Source organism: Taudactylus pleione, unplaced genomic scaffold, assembly GCF_031769625.1.
Source record: "Taudactylus pleione unplaced genomic scaffold, aTauple2 ptg000470l, whole genome shotgun sequence".
NCBI classification, from domain to species: Eukaryota; Metazoa; Chordata; class Amphibia; order Anura; family Myobatrachidae; genus Taudactylus; species Taudactylus pleione.
The window spans coordinates 844631-862142 of record NW_028284872.1 but is presented as its reverse complement, the minus strand read 5'-3'; the positions used below and the strand labels follow the sequence as shown (position 1 = coordinate 862142).

Below are 17512 nucleotides of genomic sequence, written 5' to 3'. Positions count from 1 at the left end.
AAATCTTGTCAGTCGATTGAGTATACAAAGCTGGACCCGGGTTACTGGTGTCAGATAGGACCTTAGTAGGGAAAGGCTCTTGACAGAGCCAGGTGAAGAAGAAAAATAATATAGTGTAGTAATTTCAGAATACTGAGTCTCGTAATAAATGGTTATGCGTACCCGATAGATTCTTGTGTAGATGCATATAGTGTTAACCTTTGGTAACTTTATCCAGGTTTCTTCCTTATTTTTCAGCCCCAAAAGTACCCACATAAAGTGGCGATGGTCTGCTCACTCCCCTTGATATGCGGTCTGTCACCCTTGTCAATATACGAGCCAGAGAGGAGGACTTCATATATTATTTCATCTACTTATTATACAATTCAGGAACCACTTCTCCTTTGTTGCAGCACAGGACACAGCCAGTCTCTCTCCCAACCCAGTGTGTGTGCAACTGGGGCTGTCCTGATTGCACACACACTGGGTTGGGAGAGAGACTGTGTCTGGCTGTGTCCTGTGCTGCAACAAAGGAGAAGTGGTTCCTGGATTGTATAATAAGTAGATGAAATAATATATGAAGTCCTCCTCTCTGGCTCGTATATTGACAAGGGTGACAGACCGCATATCAAGGGGAGTGAGCAGACCATCGCCACTTTATGTGGGTACTTTTGGGGCTGAAAAATAAGGAAGAAACCTGGATAAAGTTACCAAAGGTTAACACTATATGCATCTACACAAGAATCTATCGGGTACGCATAACCATTTATTACGAGACTCAGTATTCTGAAATTACTACACTATATTATTTTTCTTCTTCACCTGGCTCTGTCAAGAGCCTTTCCCTACTAAGGTCCTATCTGACACCAGTAACCCGGGTCCAGCTTTGTATACTCAATCGACTGACAAGATTTACAGATAAGCCTTAAAGATTTATCTTTTGGTACGCACATTATTATTTGAGCACGGGCACAATTATTTTTTAATTTATCACACTATTTGGCGCTTGTCCTTTCCACCCCATTTTCCAGATCACTATTTCATCTGATTGCCATACAGACCTACGGAAGGGACTGCTGCCTCCTCTTATTTGAAGGATTCAAGTGGTCGATTAACTTTTCATATATATGACACCTGCACTTTAATGTCACAATCAGGTTAAATACACTGTGCGCGATCCAAGAACTACTATTTCCATATATATATATATATATATATATAGTGAATCCCCTGCGCAGGAAAAAAGGCACATGATGTCACAACATGCCGCATTACCCCTTAGTGAGGCAATGTCAGTAACACTCAGCATGATGTCAGCTCCCCCTTAGGGTCATGCAGAGAACTGCAGCGGTCCTCAGATAACCCTGATTATATCCCTCACACTTGCATTGCTTATTTATAAAGCAGACACACAGCACACAATGGGGCTGATGTATGATGTTCTGGGAAATGATAAAGTGCAAAGTGATAAATGATCAACCATTCAGCCCCTAACTGTCATGTAACAGGCTGTGTTTGAAAAATGACAGTTGGGAGCTGATTGGTTGGTTGTTTATCACTCTGCACTTTATCACTTCCCAGAGCTCCAAGCATCTGCCCCAGTGACATGTAAGTGACAGGTGACCAGGACAGAGGAGTTTATCTGTAAGGACAGTACACACTCGCTCTCTGCAGCAATACAGAGACACACTATATACTGTAAATGCAGATTTTAATCTCCAGGACACGGACTGTGAACAAGCATAAATAATCATAAAACATGGAATATATAGTAGTATTATAACCTCTGTTCCCCAACGCACCGGTAATACTATAACATATAGATCATAGACAGCAATGAGACGCCTCTGTTCCCCAATGCACCGGTAATACTATAACATGTAGGTCACAGGCAGCAATGAGACGCCTCTGTTCCCCAACGCACCGGTAATACTATAACATATAGGTCATAGGCAGCAATGAGACGCCTCTGTTAACCAACGCACCGGTAATACTATAACATATAGGTCACAGAGCGCAATGAGACGCCTCTGTTCCCCAACGCACACGCACCGGTAATGCTATAACATATAGGTCATAGGCAGCAATGAGACGCCTCTGTTAACCAACGCACCGGTAATACTATAACATATAGGTCATAGGCGGCAATGAGACGCCTCTGTTCCCCAACGCACCGGTAATATTATAACATATAGGTCACAGAGCGCAATGAGACGCCTCTGTTCCCCAACGCACACGCACCGGTAATGCTATAACATATAGGTCATAGGCAGCAATGAGACGCCTCTGTTCCCCAACGCACCGGTAATACTATAACATATAGGTCATAGGCAGCAATGAGACGCCTCTGTTCCCCAACGCACCGGTAATACTATAACATATAGGTCACAGAGCGCAATAAGACGCCTCTGTTCCCCAACGCACCGGTAATACTATAACATATAGGTCACGGACAGCAATGAGACGCCTCTGTTCCCCAACGCACCGGTAATACTATAACATATAGGTCATAGGCAGCAATGAGACGCCTCTGTTCCCCAACGCACCGGTAATACTATAACATATAGGTCACAGACAGCAATGAGACGCCTCTGTTCCCCAACGCATCGGTAATACTATAACATATAGGTCACAGGCAGCAATGAGACGCCTCTGTTCCCCAACGCACCGGTAATACTATAACATATAGGTCACAGGCAGCAATGAAACGCCTCTGTTCCCCAACGCACCGGTAATACTATAACATATAGGTCACAGAGCGCAATGAGACGCCTCTGTTCCCCAACGCACCGGTAATACTATAACATATAGGTCACACATAGCACTGAGACGCCTCTGTTCCCCAACGCACCGGTAATACTATAACATATAGGTCACAGGCAGCAATGAGACGCCTCTGTTCCCCAACGCACCAGTAATACTATAACATATAGGTCACACACAGCAATGAGACACCTCTGTTACCCAACGCACCAGTAATACTATAACATATAGGTCACACACAGCAATGAGACACCTCTGTTCCCCAACGCACCGGTAATACTATAACATATAGGTCACAGACAGCAATGAGACGCCTCTGTTACCCAACGCACCGGTAATACTATAACATATAGGTCACAGACAGCAATGAGACGCCTCTGTTCCCCAACGCACCGGTAATACTATAACATATAGGTCACAGACAGCAATGAGACGCCTCTGTTCCCCAACGCACCGGTAATACTATAACATATAGGTCACACACAGCAATGAGATGCCTCTGTTCCCCAACGCACCGGTAATACTATAACATATAGGTCACAGGCAGCAATGAGACGCCTCTGTTCCCCAACGCACCGGTAATACTATAACATATAGGTCACAGGCAGCAATGAGACACCTCTGTTCCCCAACGCACCGGTAATACTATAACATACAGGTCACAGACAGCAATGAGACGCCTCTGTTCCCCAACGCACCGGTAATACTATAACATATAGGTCACAGGCAGCAATGAGACGCCTCTGTTCCCCAACGCACCGGTAATACTATAACATATAGGTCACAGGCAGCAATGAGACACCTCTGTTCCCCAACGCACCGGTAATACTATAACATACAGGTCACAGACAGCAATGAGACGCCTCTGTTCCCCAACGCACCGGTAATACTATAACATATAGGTCACACACAGCAATGAGACGCCTCTGTTCCCCAACGCACCGGTAATACTATAACATACAGGTCACAGACAGCAATGAGACACCTCTGTTCCCCAACGCACCGGTAATACTATAACATATAGGTCACAGACAGCAATGAGACACCTCTGTTCCCCAACGCACCGGTAATACTATAACATATAGGTCACACACAGCAATGAGACACCTCTGTTCCCCAACGCACCGGTAATACTATAACATATAGGTCACAGGCAGCAATGAGACACCTCTGTTCCCCAACGCACCGGTAATACTATAACATATAGGTAATAGACACCAATGAGACGCTTCTGTTCCCAATGCACCGGGCACAAGTAATATTTTTACAATCAGGGTGTGCAGTCTGACCACCCCCCACCACCACGCTGACACTTTTCCCCTATTAGAGAGAACAGACTGTAAGGGAAGGGCACAATTTCATCTTCCACTATTCAGAATAAGATAATTGTAAATAATGTTCAATATTTTTCTGCTATCTAGACCGGTGGATTACTGTGCCTGTCCCCTGCCACCCCTTCCTCATTACAGCATCCTTCCATCCACCCCTTATCACCCTCTTCTCACAATACCGCACCCTGCCAACCTATCCTCATTACCGCCACCAGCTCCCCCTCCTCATTACCGCCACCAGCTCCCCCTCCTCATTACAGCCACCAGCTCCCCCTCCTCATTACCGCCACCAGCTTCACCTCCTCATTACCGCCACCAGCTTCACCTCCTCATTACCGCCACCAGCTCCCCCTCCTCATTACCGCCACCAGCTCCCCCTCCTCATTACCGCCACCAGCTCTCCCTCATTACTGCCACCAGCTCTCCCTCATTATATGCCACCAGCTCCCCCTCCTCATTACTGCCACCAGCTCCCCCTCCTCATTACCTACACCAGCTTCCCCTCCTCATTACTGCCACCAGCTCTCCCTCATTATATGCCACCAGCTCCCCCTCCTCATTACCGCCACCAGCTCTCCCTCATTACTGCCACCAGCTCCCCCTCCTCATTACCTACACCAGCTCCCCCTCCTCATTACTGCCACCAGCTTCACCTCCTCATTACCGCCACCAGCTCCCCCTCCTCATTACTGCCACCAGCTCCCCCTCCTCATTACCGTCCAGGATTTGTCTCCTGCCAGTATTCCTCCTGCTCCTGACCATGCTTCTAGGTTGCCGGTTGCTAGGAGCCCCATACGTCAGAGGATGTCACATGTTTCCTCCTAGTGTTGCCTGATTGACAGATGATCCTATTTGAACTTCCTGGTCTGTCGCCGCCCTGTTGGCTATAGACGTTTCATGTGGAACTTTTGGTTATGCAACTTGCTTTCTGTGCATTCAGACTTCCAGTTATAATCTGTACAGGCTGCGTGTACTCTGCTCACTGGCTTCTAAGTGACCCAAGTACCCCGGGTTCAAGCATCGCTGTCTATTGGGCCCTCCAGGCCATACAGTTATCCTGCCTCTACACCACGTTTCAAGCATTGCTGTCTACTAGGCCCTCCAGGCCATACAGTAATCCTGCTTCAACACCATGTTTCAAGCATCGCTGTCTACTAGGCCCTCCAGACCATCCAGCACTTCTGCTTCAACACCATGTTTCAAGCATCGCTGTCTACTAGGCCCTCCAGGCCATCCAGCAATCCTGCTTCTATACCACGTTTCAAGCATCGCTGTCAACAGTATACTCTATTGACTCTCCTATTGTATCAGCTCCTTACTGCCCCAGTGAGATGTTGTGTTTGTACTGGCCCTCCAGGTCCACCATATCATTTATAAAGTACTCTGCTATGATTTTAATATTCTGTTTGTGACTGTTCTTCGATGTGCCTCGTACCTCCAATACCTCCATCTCGGTCCTAGCAATTGCTAGAGGATCGTAACATTATAGCCGACCAAATCTTTGGACTACGATGGAGCATACGCAGAATCCAGCATAAATTCTGGCAGCGCAAATTCAGACTCTTACTCAAAAAGTTAATGAACTCTCACTTCAAGTTGAAGATGTCCGTTCCTCCTCGTTACAAGCTGCTCTTAAGGAGCCCAAAATGAACTTGCCTGATCGTTTCTCTGGGGACAGAAACTTGTTTGTAAATTTCCGTGAGAGTTGTAAACTTTATTTCCGCATGCGTCCAGTCTCTTCTGGTTCTGAGACACAAAGAGTTGGACTTATTATTTCCCTGCTTCAGGGTGATCCGCAAACATGGGCATTTGGACTGTCTTCCTCGCATGTTGCCCTTCAGACTGTGGATGCCTTTTTCCTCCAGCTGGGCCTGTTGTATGATGACCCAGACAAGGTATCACTTGCAGAATCCAAGCTTCGCTCTCTTAAACAAGGACAAAAAACTGCAGAGTTTTATTGTTCTGAATTTCGTAGATGGGCAACGAAATCAGGCTGCGTAGTCAGTTTCGGATTGGACTTTGAGGTAATAAAGGACATTCTTGTACAACATTCCCCGGCAAAGACTCTGGATAACTTCATGCAGACAGTTATCCGTATTGATCGTCGTTGACGTGAAAGACAGAGAGAGCAGCAGTTGCCTACTAGGCTGCTCCGATCGTGAGGAGCCTATGCAAATTGGAGCTTCTCGTCTGTCTCCAGGAGAAAGGCGTAGAAAACGTTCACGAGGTCTCTGTATGTACTGTGGAGACAAGGCTCATTCCATAAAAGATTGTCCTTTGATATTTGTAATAAGGCAGGGTCTAAGTGTACAGGAGGAATTACACTTCGGTCTAGCCTCTATTTCCTCCAAGAATTCAGTACTTGTTCCTGTATCCATTCATTCATCTGATAAAGAGTTCAAGACACAGGCTTTTTTGGATAGTGGAGCAACAGCTAATTTTATGGACTATGCGTTATTTCAGAAGTTAAAGATTCCTGCAGTTCCATTAAAGCAAGAAGTTTCCATTTGTGGCCTGGATGGAGGTTTAATCTCTAAAGGAACTCTTAAGGTTAAGACACCTTTTATTCGGCTTACCATGGGTGTTTTACATACAGGATTGTTTACATTTTTTCTTCTGCATTGTCCTTTGGTTCCAATTGTATTGGGCCTTACGTGGCTTAAATTACACAATCCTTCCATTGACTGGTTCTCTGGGGAAATTATTAAGTGGGGTCCTGAATGTCAGTCCTCATGCCTTTCACTCCCTGTGCGGATGCTACAATGTCCTGAAGTTTCGTTCCGCTTGTAGCATTCCTTCTCAATATTTGGACTTTGCTGATGTGTTTTCTAAACAAAAAGCTAATGCATTGCCTCCACGTCGACCATATGACCGCACCATCAATCTGGTTCCTGGAGCCAAGTTGCCTAAAGGTCGTTTGTATTCTCTGTCCATTCCTGAGAGTAAAGCTATGGAGGATTATATTAATGAGGATTTAGCCAGCGGATTTATTCGTCCATCCAAGTCCCCGGTTGGTGCAGGCTTCTTTTTTGTCCAAAAGAAGGATGGGTCTCTACATCCATGTATTGACTTTAGAGGACTTAACAGTATAACCATCAAGAACTCATACCCGCTACCTCTTATTTCTGTGCTTTTTGATCAACTCCGAGAAGCGACCATTTTCTCCAAAATTGATCTCAGAGGAGCTTATAACCTTATTCGCAATAAGGAAGGTGATGAGTGGAAGACTGCTTTCAACACTCATTCAGGTCACTATGAGTATCTCGTCATGCCATTTGGACTTGCTAACGCTCCTGCTGTTTTTCAGGATTTAATTAATGATGTCCTTCAAGAGTTCCTGGGTGTTCTTGTGGTTGTCTATTTGAATGATATCCTTATTTACTCCAAGTCAGAAGAGCTCCATGTTCAACATGTTCGTTTGGTTTTGCAACAGCTTCGTGAGCATCATCTTTTTGCTAAATTGGAGAAATGTGAATTCCACGTCGCTCAAGTATCCTTTCTGGGTTATGTCATCTCTACTGAGGGATTTTTTTTGCTGGATCCCAGTAAAGTCAAAGCAGTTCTTGAATGGGTTCAGCCCAATACTTTGAATGGCATCCAGCGTTTCCTTGGATTTGCTAATTATTTCCAGAGATTTATCAATTCTTTCTCTACCATTGTGGCTCCTATTGTGGACCTTACCAAGAAAGGAGCGGATACAGCTAATTGGCCTTTGAAGGCTATCCAGGCCTTTGAAGATCTGAAGACTGCCTTTACTCATGCACCTGTTCTACGTCATCCTGATCCTGAGTTGCTATTTATTTTGGAAGTTGATGCATCAGAGGTTGGGGCTGGAGCAATTCTTTCTCAAAGAAGTCCTCCAGATAATAAATTGCATCCATGTGCTATTTTTTCACGCAAATTTGCCACTGCTGAATGTAATTACGATGTGGGGAACAGAGAATTGCTTGCCATTAAATGGGCTTTTGAAGATTGGAGACACTGGCTTGAGGGGGCCAAACATCAAGTCACAGTTCTCACTGATCATAAAAAACTGGCCTATATTGAAACAGCTAAGCGTGTCAATTCCAGACAAGCAAGTTGGGCTTTATTTTTTACTCGTTTTAATTTTGTTATTTCCTTCCATCCTGGTTCTAAAAATGTTAAAGCTGATGGCTCTCTCCAGAAGTTTCTTCTTTGACCAACAAATCTCCATTTCTGAAGAACCCATCATTCCTAAAGATTTCATTAAATTTGCCTTAACCCGGACTCTAGCTGAGAAACTCCAGAGATGCCAATCTGAAGCTCCATCTTCTATTTGTTCCTGAGAGACAGGAAAACTGTCCTTTTGGATTTTCATTCTAGAAAAGCCTTTGGTCATACAGGCATTACTAAGACTGTGGACATTCTCTCTCGTTCTGTCTGGTGGCCATCCTTAGCCAAAGATGTTCGTGAGTTTGTTTTAGCATGTGAAGTCTGTGCCCGTAATAAGACTCCTCAGACAGCTCCTCCTGGTCTTCTTTTTCTTTGTCTACACCTAAGAGACCTTGGACGCACACTGTCATGGACTTAATTGTTGATCGTCCAGTTTCCTCTGGATGTTCGGTTGTGTGGACGGTTGTGAACCGATTTAGTAAAATGGCACACTTTGTTCCTTTGACCAAGCTGCCGTTGGCCAGAGAACTTTCTTGATTATTTATACAACACATCTTTAGACTTCATGGATTGCCTTTAGATATTGTGTCTGATCGTGGCACTCAATTCATTGCACAATTTTGGAGAGCATTTTGTTCCTCGATGGGTGTTTCTATCAGTCTCTCATCAGGATATCATCCACAGTCCAATGGTCAGACGGAACGTGACAACCAGTCTCTGTAGCAATATTTACGTTGTTTCATTTCCAAATGTCATTCAGATTGGGTCCTGCATTTGCGTTCAACAATGCTTGTCATTCAGCTTCATCTGTGTCTCCATTTTTCTGTGTCACCTGTGAGCATCCCAGAGCCAACTCCTTTGAACCTATTGTTTCCAGTGTGTCTACTCCGTCATCTGTGTCTCGGCTTCGCCATATTTGGAGCAAAGTTCATCAAAATCTCTGCAAAGTTTCTCTTTGTATTGCTGACAGGCATCGAAGACTGTGTTTATTGAAAAAGGGAGATTTGGTCTGGCTTTCTACTAAGAATATCAAGCTACGCCAACCTACTCATAAATTGGGACCAAGATTCATGGGGCCTTTTCACATTATTGCTCAAGTGAATCCCGTTGCTTTCAAGTTGCAACTACCCAATTCTTTACGTATTAACAACACTTTTCATTGCTCTCTCCTCAAATCGTTTTTTTCTTCCACGAGATTTGGTAAGTAAGCCTAGTGTCAAACCTGGTCCAGTGATTGTCCATGGTCAACAGGAATTTTGGACTCCATGTTCTCCAGAGTTAAATTACAGTTTTTGGTTCATTGGAAAGGTTACGGCACAGAAGAACGTTCCTGGGTTTCGGAAGATGCACTGCATGCTCCCAGACTGAAAAGACTTTTCTTTCAGAAGTTTCCCGATAAACCTGGATCTGGGGGTTCTTCAACCCCACGTCAAGGGGGGGGGGGGGGGGGGGGGTACTGTTACAAGTCCAGTCCAGGATTTGTCTACTGCCAGTATTCCTCCTGCTCCTGACCATGCTTCTAGGTTGCCGGTTGCTAGGAGACCCAGACGTCAGAGGATGTCACATGTTTCCTCCTAGTGTTGCCTGACTGGCAGCTGATCCTATTTGAACTCCCTGGACTGTTGCCGCCCTGTCGGCTATAGAGTTTTCATGTGGAACTTTTGGTTATGCAACTTGCTTTCTGTTATAATCTGTACATGGTGCGTGTACTCACTGGCTTCTAAGTGACCCCGGGTTCAAGCATCGCTGTCTACAGGGCCCTCCAGGCCATACAGCTATCCTGCCTCTACACCACGTTCCAAGCATCGCTGTCTACTAGGCCCTCCTGGCCATACAGCTATCCTGCATCTACACCACGTTTCAAGCATTGCTGTCTAGTAGGCCCTCCAGGCCATACAGCAATCCTGCCTCTACACCATGTTTCAAGCATCGCTGTCTACTGGGCCCTCCAGGCCATCCAGCACTCCTGCTTCTACACCACGTTTCAAGCATCGCTGCCTACTAGGCCCTCCAGGCCATACAGCAATCCTGCCTCTACACCATGTTTCAAGCATCGCTGTCTACTGGGTCCTCCAGGCCATACAGCACTCCTGCTTCTACACCACGTTTCAAGCATCGCTGTCTACTGGGTCCTCCAGGCCATACAGCAATCCTGCTTCAACACGTTTCAAGCATCGCTGTCTACTAGGCCCTCCAGGCCATCCAGCAATCCTGCTTCTATACCACGTTTCAAGCATCGCTGTCAAATAGGCCTCCTGGCCATTCAACAACTTTAGTTTGGGCTGTAAGTCTACAGTATACTCTATTGACTCTCCTATTGTATCAGCTCCTTACTGCCCCAGTGACATGTTGTGTTTGTACTGGCCCTCCAGGTCCACCATATAATTTATAAAGTAATCTGCCATGATTTTAATATTCTGTTTGTGACTGTTCTTCGATGTGCCTCATACCTCCAATACCTCCATCTCGGTCCTAGCAATTGCTAGAGGATCGTAACACCTCATTACCGCCACCAGCTCCCCCTCCTCATTATCGCCACCAGCACCCCCTCCTCATTACCGCCACCAGCTCCCCCTCATTACCGCCACCAGTTCCCCCTCCTCATTACCGCCACCAGCTCCCCCTCCTCATTACCGCCACCAGCTCCCCCTCCTCATTACCGCCACCAGCTCCCCCTCCTCATTACCGCCACCAGCACCCCCTCCTCATTACTGCCACCAGCTCCCCCTCCTCATTCCCACCGCCTGCCACCCAGCCCACCCCTAAACTTACAGTCTCTCTCCTGCCATTCCTTTCCTCATTCCTGTTCCCAGCTACCCCCTCCTCAGTATATTGATAGCAGTGCTTCTCAGGGTAACTATAGGAAGAAAGACGGTAATTGTGTATATTAACAAAAGTCATCAAAAAATGCAGCAACAATGACTTTTTTTTCTCTTCCACATACAGGAAGTACAGGGACAGTAGTTTCTGTATCAGGGACCCCACAGTCCTGAGCCACAGGCCGGCAGCACACACAATGTGACAGGCACTGCTTGGTTGTTATACTGGTGATACAATGTTGCTGCACCTGCAGTTATGGGGAATACAATGTAGAAATGAGAAGACATTTACACCCTGTAATTACACATACAGCAGACTGGAGGGGAGATGTATCAGGCCTAGGAGAGGGATAAAGTGGGGGAAGTTGCGATCAGCGTCTGTCATTTATCCAGCACAGTCTATGGAAGGACAGTCAGACGCTGATATGGGGGAACTCCTCCACTTTATCGCTCTCCAAGTTTTGATACATCTCCCCCTGGATTACATCTAGGAGTAACCGGCCAGGTATGGACTGTACCGCTGCCTGTGGGGTCCCTGGCGCTGCTGTTAGTTGTCCTTGCGTTTCATTACATTACAGATTGGGAATCGGATGTTTTGTTCTCTGGTTGTTCTTTATATGAGAGTAAAAGATACATTTGCGCAGTGTTGTGATCCTGTCTGAGCAGACGCTCCTACCAAATCTATATCCCCTAATGGGCACAGTGTGAGCAGACGGGGTAGGCAGCCTGTGGCACTCCAGCTGCTGTGGAACTACACATTCCAGCATGCACTGGCACAGTTTTAGCATACCCTAAAGTCAAAGTCGTGCAAGGCATGCTGGGATGTGCAGTTGGAGTGCCACAGGTTGCCTACCCCTGGTGTAGGGACCCGTAGGGATGTGAGAAGAAACCGAGGCCTGTATGTTCTATAAAACAGCATTATATGCAATTATAACATCTGTTTATCGACTCATGAACCAACAATGGCTGCTGTGTTCCTGCTCCTCTGATGTGTGGTGGTGAGCACTATATATGTAATGACAGTGAGGGAAGGGTCCGCGTCTTGCTGTATACACTGAATAAAGACCTGTGTGGGGAGGGGGGGGTAACAGAGGGCTGTTTGCCAGGCTAGTATAAGGTAATATTATCAGTCACTGGGATGGGAGCACTGAACGTTACATGTATGTGTCTGGGAGGGAGGGGGGTATTTCCAGATCCCCATCGGGCATTTTTACAGCTATATTAACCCCATCCCTGCCGTAGAGATCCCCTGAATGCATGAACCCAGCCCTCAACACACTGAGCAGACATACAGACCTGTTTCTGGTTACAGTCAGGGGGTAACTGAGGACGAAGCGGAGAGAGATCAGATTATCTGCAGATTAGAGGATGAAGTCCCCCCATAGACTGGCACACACCCTACTACCCCCCCTCCCCCACCATGCCTTTTCCTCGCTACGCCATGTAAAACAGACCTAGGTAAATATAATACGTCAGTAGCCCCCACCACCACCACCGCCCCCCCTCCCCCACTAACGAAGACAGATCCCAAGTTTATTATATAGAATTTAGAGGGCGCCTTGTGCTGCACGTCACAGGCCTCTGTATGTGTAGTCACCCACATGTGTCCCCCCCGCCTGACAGCTGGGGAGACCCCCAACCATCATGCTGCAGACCTGTGTGTACACACATACACACCTCTACACACAGACAAAGCCACAAATCACCCTGTCTCAGGTCATCAGAAATGAGTTACGGAATCCGCAGCCCCAGGGAGGGGCGTCCATGGCAATGTGGTGAAATGAGACTAAACACGAAGCCCCCAGAGTGTACTGTAAGGGGCTGGCGGCCCTGCTGGTAACCCCGTTTAACCCCACACAGCAACAAGCTACAGGTGGCTGACATCAATCCCACGGCCCAGGCTCAGGGAAGGAAACAGATGCTGAGAGTGAGAGTGCCCGCTGGCAGCCATTTATGGGGCATTTGTGGCTCTGGTGGGCTCTGGAAATTGCCTGTAAATGGCATTATTATAAACCCGTCACAATGGGGCACAGGGTCTGTCTCTAAATCAGTGCGTGCCCAGCAGGGAAAGGGTCTGTCTGCCTGGCACACACACAATGCCCAGTGCCACCTTATACATCGGTATCTGCACTAATGCCAGGCCTGAGCCAGCCCTCAAGGGCAGACATGACAGTCTTCAGAAAGAGGATGTGAGAGGGCAGAGTGCAGAGACAGACAGACTGGGGAGAAAGAGACAGACAGACAGTTAAGAGACAGACTGGGGAGAAAGAGACAGACAGACAGTAAAGAGACAGACAGGGGAGAAAGAGACAGAGAACGTGAGACGACAGAGAGACAGGCAGAGGATGTGAGAGGATAGTGTCAAGAGACAGACAAACATAAGGAAGAGACAGACAAGAGGAATTATATAGACAGACAGTAGAAAGAGTGACAGAGGGAGGAGAGACAGAGAGAGGGAAGAGACAGACATTCAGAGGGAAGGGACAGACAGAGCCATGCCCGGCCATATCACTGAGGCAGTGCTGGAAATGGGGTGAGGGCACCTTGAAGTTCTGCATGCTGTGGCACTGCCAGCTGGGGTGGGTACATGTCCCCCTGCAGTGCCCCCACCCCGTGAATACTGAACAATAATCAGGCATTAGAAGGGTTGGCTATAATGCACGAACATGTATGACACATGTATGACACATGCATGACACCCCCAGGGGTGAGTAGGGTGCACCCCCAATTTACCCTGCACACATGATCTATCTATAGCCGTTATTACCCCACCCATATGCACTTACCCCGAGGCAGGTCGGTGGTCGTGGACGGGGGGTCTTCTCCCTCCTTCTCCTGCCTGTGTCCCCCTCGGTCCTCTGTGTATGTCCCCCCACCCCCCCGGCTTCTGCTGCTGCCTGCGCGGCCTCCTCCCCCTGATCCAGGCTGCAGCCCGACACCGTCGCTGCTGGGTCCTAGTGCCGGGGCCGTGACACTCACTGCGTCCTGCAGCTGCTGCACTGCTCTACTCTACCCGTGCTCTGCACTCATCCCACACTGTACCCATGCTCTGCACTCATCCCACACTCACACTCTACCAGTGCTCTGCACTCATCCCACACTCACACTCTACCAGTGCTCTGCACTCATCCCACACTCACACTGCACCCGTGCTCTGCACTTATCCAACACTCACACTCTACCAGTGCTCTGCACTCATCCCACACTCACATTCTACCTATGCTCTGCACTCATCCCACACTCACTCTACCCGTGCTCTGCACTCATCCCACACTCACACTCTACCCGTGCTCTGCACTCATCCCACACTCACACTCTACCCGTGCTCTGCACTCATCCCACACTCACACTCTACCCGTGCTCTGCACTCATCCCACACTGTACCCGTGCTCTGCACTCATCCCACACTCACACTCTACCCGTGCTCTGCACTCATCTCACACTCACACTCTACCCGTGCTCTGCACTCATCCCACACTCACACTCTACCCGTGCTCTGCACTCATCCCACACTCACACTCTACCCGTGCTCTGCACTCATCCCACACTCACACTCTACCCGTGCTCTGCACTCATCCCACACTCACACTCTACCCGTGCTCTGCACTCATCCCACACTCACACTGTACCCTTGATCTGCACTTATCCAACACTCACACTCTACCAGTGCTCTGCACTCATCCCACACTCACACTGCACCCGTGCTCTGCACTCATCCCACACTCACACTCTACCCGTGCTCTGCACTCATCCCACACTCACACTCTACCCGTGCTCTGCACTCATCCCACACTGTACCCGTGCTCTGCACTCATCCCACACTCACACTCTACCCGTGCTCTGCACTCATCCCACACTCACACTCTACCCGTGCTCTGCACTCATCCCACACTCACACTCTACCAGTGCTCTGCACTCATCCCACACTCACACTCTACCAGTGCTCTGCACTCATCCCACACTCACACTGCACCCGTGCTCTGCACTTATCCAACACTCACACTCTACCAGTGCTCTGCACTCATCCCACACTCACATTCTACCTATGCTCTGCACTCATCCAACACTCACTCTACCCGTGCTCTGCACTCATCCCACACTCACACTCTACCAGTGCTCTGCACTCATCCCACACTCACACTCTACCTGTGCTCTGCACTCATCCCACACTGTACCCGTGCTCTGCACTCATCCCACACTCACACTCTACCCGTGCTCTGCACTCATCCCACACTCACACTCTACCCGTGCTCTGCACTCATCCCACACTCACACTCTACCCGTGCTCTGCACTCATCCCACACTCACACTCTACCCGTGCTCTGCACTCATCCCACACTCACACTCTACCCGTGCTCTGCACTCATCCCACACTCACACTCTACCCGTGCTCTGCACTCATCCCACACTGTACCCGTGCTCTGCACTCATCCCACACTCACACTCTACCCGTGCTCTGCACTCATCTCACACTCTACCCGTGCTCTGCACTCATCCCACACTCACACTCTACCCGTGCTCTGCACTCATCCCACACTCACACTCTACCAGTGCTCTGCACTCATCCCACACTCACACTCTACCAGTGCTCTGCACTCATCCCACACTCACACTGCACCCGTGCTCTGCACTCATCCCACACTCACACTCTACCCGTGCTCTGCACTCATCCCACACTCACACTCTACCCGTGCTCTGCACTCATCCCACACTGTACCCGTGCTCTGCACTCATCCCACACTCACACTCTACCCGTGCTCTGCACTCATCCCACACTCACACTCTACCCGTGCTCTGCACTCATCCCACACTCACACTCTACCAGTGCTCTGCACTCATCCCACACTCACACTCTACCAGTGCTCTGCACTCATCCCACACTCACACTGCACCCGTGCTCTGCACTTATCCAACACTCACACTCTACCAGTGCTCTGCACTCATCCCACACTCACATTCTACCTATGCTCTGCACTCATCCAACACTCACTCTACCCGTGCTCTGCACTCATCCCACACTCACACTCTACCAGTGCTCTGCACTCATCCCACACTCACACTCTACCTGTGCTCTGCACTCATCCCACACTGTACCCGTGCTCTGCACTCATCCCACACTCACACTCTACCCGTGCTCTGCACTCATCCCACACTCACACTCTACCCGTGCTCTGCACTCATCCCACACTCACACTCTACCCGTGCTCTGCACTCATCCCACACTCACACTCTACCCGTGCTCTGCACTCATCCCACACTCACACTCTACCCGTGCTCTGCACTCATCCCACACTCACACTCTACCCGTGCTCTGCACTCATCCCACACTGTACCCGTGCTCTGCACTCATCCCACACTCACACTCTACCCGTGCTCTGCACTCATCTCACACTCTACCCGTGCTCTGCACTCATCCCACACTCACACTCTACCCGTGCTCTGCACTCATCCCACACTCACACTCTACCCGTGCTCTGCACTCATCCCACACTCACACTCTACCCGTGCTCTGCACTCATCCCACACTCACACTCTACCCGTGCTCTGCACTCATCCCACACTCACACTGTACCCGTGATCTGCACTCATCTCACACTCTATCCGTGCTCTGCACTCATCCCACACTCACACTGCACCCGTGCTCTGCACTCATCCCACACTCACACTCTACCCGTGCTCTGCACTCATCCCACACTCACACTCTACCCGTGCTCTGCACTCATCCCACACTGTACCCGTGCTCTGCACTCATCCCACACTCACACTCTACCCGTGCTCTGCACTCATCCCACACTCACACTCTACCCGTGCTCTGCACTCATCCCACACTCACACTCTACCAGTGCTCTGCACTCATCCCACACTCACACTCTACCAGTGCTCTGCACTCATCCCACACTCACACTGCACCCGTGCTCTGCACTTATCCAACACTCACACTCTACCAGTGCTCTGCACTCATCCCACACTCACATTCTACCTATGCTCTGCACTCATCCCACACTCACTCTACCCGTGCTCTGCACTCATCCCACACTCACACTCTACCAGTGCTCTGCACTCATCCCACACTCACACTCTGCCTGTGCTCTGCACTCATCCCACACTGTACCCGTGCTCTGCACTCATCCCACACTCACACTCTACCCGTGCTCTGCACTCATCCCACACTCACACTCTACCCGTGCTCTGCACTCATCCCACACTCACACTCTACCCGTGCTCTGCACTCATCCCACACTCACACTCTACCCGTGCTCTGCACTCATCCCACACTCACACTCTACCCGTGCTCTGCACTCATCCCACACTCACACTCTACCCGTGCTCTGCACTCATCCCACACTGTACCCGTGCTCTGCACTCATCCCACACTCACACTCTACCCGTGCTCTGCACTCATCTCACACTCTACCCGTGCTCTGCACTCATCCCACACTCACACTCTACCCGTGCTCTGCACTCATCCCACACTCACACTCTACC

The 17512-nt window shown here is 49.0% G+C and overlaps 1 protein-coding gene across 2 annotated transcripts in view; it reads right to left on the bottom strand.

Moving 5' to 3' along the window:
* The window catches only part of LOC148504048 (DNA (cytosine-5)-methyltransferase 3A-like), a 281101-nt gene extending 267225 nt beyond the window's left edge, over positions 1-13876 (bottom strand). For both annotated transcript variants that reach the window (XM_088448871.1, XM_088448872.1), the window contains exon 1: positions 13813-13876. The gene's annotated coding sequence lies outside the window, so the exon portion shown is untranslated. The remainder of the gene's footprint in view (positions 1-13812) is intronic.
* Positions 13877-17512: the final 3636 nt, after the last annotated feature.